Here is a 5,125-nt window from a genome sequence, read left to right as displayed (position 1 = left end):
ATTTTATGTTTATGTAATCTCTACACCCAACATAGGGCTCAAACTCACAATCCCGAGTCCCGACGGAGGACGGAGCCAGCCAGCAGCCAGGCACCCCTTGATTTTTTTTTTTTTTTTAATTGAAGCAAACATGCAATGTGTGCTCAGCGCGGAAATAGAGCCCACGTGTTGAGGTTTTGTGGAGTCATTTGGACCTGGGTAAGTGTGAAGGCCCGGGAGCAGGGCCCACAAATGTTAAAAGTTGACAATTTCTTTGATCAGTATTCACTTAACAGATGATTTATTGAAAGTGCTATTCTATGGCAAACGTCCTTCTATGTTCGGGATACAGCAACAACCAGATAGCTGAAGCTCCCACCTCATGGATTTAAAGTTTCAGTTGGATGTAGAGATAGGTAGGTAGGTAGGTAGGCAGGCAGGCAGGCAGGCAGGCAAGCAAAGAGATTTAAAACATGGCATCGGGGCGCCTGGCTGGCTTGGTCGGTAGAGCGTGTGACTCTTGATCTCGAGGTGGTGAGTTCAAGCCTCACGTTGGTTGTAGAGATTACATAAACATAAAATCTTTTTTTTTTTTTTAAGATTTTATTTATTTATTCGACAGAGATAGAGACAGCCAGCGACAGAGGGAACACAAGCAGGGGGAGTGGGAGAGGAAGAAGCAGGCTCATAGCGGAGGAGCCTGATGTGGGGCTCGATCCCACAACACCGGGATCCCACCCTGAGCCGAAGGCAGACCCTTAACCGCTGTGCCACCCAGGCGTCCCAAACATAAAATCTTTAACAAAGAATAAATGATGGGGTGCCTGGGTGGCTCAATCGGTTGAGCGTGTCTGCCCTAGGCTCAGGTCATGATCCCGGAATCCTGGGATTGAGCCCCGCATCGGGCTCCCTGCTCAGCGGACAGCCTGCTTCTCCTTCTGCCCCTCACCCAGCTCGTGCTGTGCTCTCCCGCGCGCTCTCTCTCTCTCTCTCTCTCTCTCTCTCTCTCTCAAATAAATAAATAAAATCTTTTAAAAAATGAACGAACGAACGAACGAACGAACGAACGAACGAACAAAGCCACGGCATCAAAAGTGAGTGCTTGCTTGCTTGGGGGGGGGGGGGATCAAACCGGAATATCTTTAACCTGTAACATATTCTTTATCGATCCTGCTTTCACTACTTTGCCCGGATTTCATTTTCCACAAGTGACAGTCCCTCCCAAGTGGGCTTCTTTCATCGTAAGACCCGTGTTCTCCCCTTGTCCCGCAGAGAGAGAAGAGCCATGAGAGGCGAAAGTTGGGCAGATCGGTATAAATCTAGGAAATAAAATAATCGTTCCCAAGACCAGTAGCCAAAGTTCTGCTTCCGTTTAGGACCCGATGTGTTAAAAAAGCATGTATGGTCGTTGGCTTGGAGAAAGGGGAGGAGGCCGAAGTATCATCCTAAAGAACAGAGTAGGGGGAGAAACAGAAGTGAAAAGATCGAAGAACTGGTTTCCCCATCCATAGCCTTTGAAATGATTTGGTGTCTTCTCCTAAGAGAGAGCCCATTGTCCGTCCAATATTTCATACCGCTTTTCACAAAGTATCACAACACAACACAACACAACACATTGCACAATCCCGTGCCTCCAAACCGTCTACGCAATCCTAATGCGTCCTATCTGCGTTCTATTCTATCATGTGACTAGAGCATCATGTACTTCACCATTCCGCTGTTGTTTGACATTCAGGTGAATTCCAACTTCTGTTCGGGGTGCGTGGGGGGCGGTGTGTGTGTGTGTGTGTGTGTGTGTGTGTGTGTGTGTGCGCGTGCGCGCGCCGTATCTATTGCTGCTGTGCAGCGATCTGATCCTCAGGGTGTATCACCCTAACACCGCAATGGCTTGAAACAACATCTCTTTATCATTTCCTGGTGCTTGCCTTGGGTGGCCACGTGGTTTCTACCGGTGTACCCCGGGCTCACTCCAGCAGTGGCCTTCAGCTGGAGGGTCAACTGAGTTTGAAGGTGCAACTTGGCCACATTCCCAAGTCTGCAGTCGGTGCTGGCCGAGCACCGGGTTGCCTCTCTTGTCGATGCCTCTCATGGCCCAGTCAGCTAGACTGGCTCTCTTCCGTGAAGGTCTCGGGACGGCCTGCCAAGAGGGTCAAGCACGCTTCCGGACCACCTCTTCAGCTGTGGCTGTGCAACTAGTAAAATTTCACTTCTAGTCTATTCTTTTGGTCAAGACAAGTCCCAAGACCCAGTCCAAAACCAGGGGACAGAGCAATCGAGCCTACCTCCAGATAGCAGGAGCATCGAAGGCACATGACGTGAGGGTGCACACGTGCCAGGAGGTAAGGGAGGTACGGTTGTCAGTCTCCCACGAGGGATTCCTAAACCCTATGCCACGACGCACATTTTTGTAAAAGTAAGCTTGACGTGTTAGCGTCTAAAACATGATTTCCTTTGAATCGACCCCTAGAATTGGATTCGTCCAAAAGAAGGGGAAGATGCGTTTTTCAGGCTCTTGATACCAAAGCTCTTGACTTCCAGAATGGACTTGGATGACCCTTCACCATCTCTGCTTTGTAAGACAGTGCAAATTTAATTGGCCAACCCCGCATGAAAAGGTTGTCGATCACGTTCCCGTCCGAATTCAAATTCAAGGCAGGATTCCTTTTTAAAGGCACAGAGCAGCCAGCTCCGTGGCAAGGAGCCAGAATTCTCCGGGTGGATCTCAGATCCACCGAATCCCACAAACCCCGTGTGACGTGAATGTACGAATTCGTGGAGGTTTCCCTCCCGATGGCTAAGAAGATGCTTTCACATCAGTGATGACAAAACGCAAACCCACAAAACCCCGATAGATGGGCACGGTCTTCCCTAAAGGGTCCCTTATTTCATGGAATCCAATTCTTCCACCTTGCAGTCTGCATTCACGGCTTCTATTTTCCGAGAGGCCGACACTCTTTCTCTGCAGACATGTCACAAGATCGGCAGGATACGGTCTTCCGTGCGTCGGGCACACCAAAAGCTGTTGGGAAGGCCCCTGCCATCGGAATGTATTCGGCACGGATGCTAAGGAAGACTTTGAAACCGATCTAGTCCGGTTCCGTCCTTCAGTCCTCTTGGGGGCAGAGCTTCCGTGTTCCATGCCCCCTCTCCAGGAACGCCACTCTCCCCACAATTTCAGGTGTCCAGGCAACCCGGAAACTCTCGAGCTAGGTGAGTTCTTCTGGGAAGGGGCGGGGGGGGGGTTGGGGGGGAAAGGGTGGGCAGTGCCGACGTTTGGAAACATTGAAGGGCACCCGAGGCGAGGCTATGGCCAAACCGAGTCCGTGCACAGGTACGTAAGGCGGGGGTGGGGGGGCGGGGGTGGGGATGGGGGGGTGGTGGGGTGGGGCACGAAACCTGTGCTCTCCGTAGGTTACGAAAAGCTCAGGGGCACCTGGCTGGCTCTCTGTAGAGCGCGCTGACTCTTGATCTCAGAGTCCTGAGTTCGAGCCCCACGTTGGGTGTAGAGTTTACGTGAACCAGCAGCAGCAGCAGCAGCAGCAGCAGCAGCAGCAGCAGCAGCAGCAGCACCACCACCACCACCACCACCACCACCACCACCACCACCACCAAAAATGATAATAATGAAAAGCTCGAAAAGCCCCACGGCCCCTGGCAGGATGTCTATGGCAAGCCACACCTCCACGACAAATAGCTTTCCACAGTGACGGCGACGGATGGCGGAAGGACAGAGGCAGCACCCTACCCCAAACCTCACAGCCTGCCTCCTTTCCGGCCAGATGTGCAGCATCTGGGAACGGCTTTGAAACCTTCCCAGTCAACGGCTTGGGCCCGCCTGTCGGGAAAAGCGCTCTGCTGTTCATTTCACTCCTGGACGAGCCTAGGAAGATGAAGCGGCGGTAGCTCTCCGTGGGGGGGGGGGGGGGGGCGCCACGCGATCCAACACACACGACCACAGCCACTGAGGAGCATGAGATCTGTATGGCCTCGAGGGGTACAGGATAGCCCGTGAATCCTTTTCCAAGGAAGAAGGCGGCAACGTGAGAGCGTGCAAAACACTTTCTCACAGCATCTGCTGATGGTGCTAGGACTTCTGTCCCCGGAGAGGATACTATTTTTCCACCGCTTCCAGTTTTAAGAGAAAGGGTCAGGGGAAAATCATTCAGTCGTTCCACTCATCTTCATGGCTCATCGTGGAAAACGAAGACGCCGTACAAAGGAGCAAAGCGCGGATCCATGCAAACACATGGGTGAGCCCCCCCAAAACATGACGCTAAGTGAAAGGAACCAGACAGCCAGGGTGACATAATGCCTTGGGATCCCATGGGTAGGAAAGAGCCAGACGGAATAGCCCAATCCTAGAGGGAGGGAGCAAACAGATCAGAGGCTGTTGGGGGAGAATGGTGAAGAGAGCCGGGGTGAGGGTCAGGGTGAGGTTGAGGGTGGGGGGGGGGGAGGCGCGGACGGGAAGGGGGAGGGGTGGGGGGTGTCTCTTTTTGAGGTGACGGAAATGTTCTGGAAATGGCGGTGCGGGTCGTGCAGCTTTGTGAGTAACCTTTAAAAAAAATAAAAAAGGCCACCGAACCGTACACTTTCAAGAGGATGTGAATCATGGCGTGCGAATTGTATCTCCACTTTGAAAATGTGTGAGGAAAAAAATGTAGCAGATGCAGGTTGGTAGGTTGGTAGGTAGGTAGGTAGGTGGGTGGGTGGGTGGGTGGGTGGGTGGGTAGGTAGGTAGGTAGGTGAACGGGCCGGTGGTGGACCGATGTTCGTTCGTTCGTTCGTTCGTTCGGTCCCTCCCTCCCTCCCTCCATCCATCCATCCATCCATCCATCCATCCATCCGGTCCGTGCGTCCACGAAGATCTGCATCAAAAGGTGTGGGAAGGGGGAGGTCGGGTTCTTGTTCTGAGTGGTTTTATTTGTTCCCCAAACTAATCACCTCTGTGGAGATAAACAAAGATCACCCACATGAGAACAGGAATCACCTGTTGAGGTCAACAGAGTCTGTGGGCGGTTATCACCACCTGGGTCTGGCAGAGACTCGAAGCAAACGCAGGCCAGGCGGAGGAGTGGAAAAGCTTTCTGGTGGCAAAGGGGGAAGGTCCAGTGAGAGGTTGTTGCGGTGGGCGGGGGGAGCAGGA

Source organism: Ursus arctos, unplaced genomic scaffold (genome assembly GCF_023065955.2).
Source record: "Ursus arctos isolate Adak ecotype North America unplaced genomic scaffold, UrsArc2.0 scaffold_55, whole genome shotgun sequence".
Taxonomy (NCBI): Eukaryota; Metazoa; Chordata; class Mammalia; order Carnivora; family Ursidae; genus Ursus; species Ursus arctos.
The sequence above is the reverse complement of the archived record's forward strand: the minus strand, read 5'-3'. Positions refer to the sequence as shown.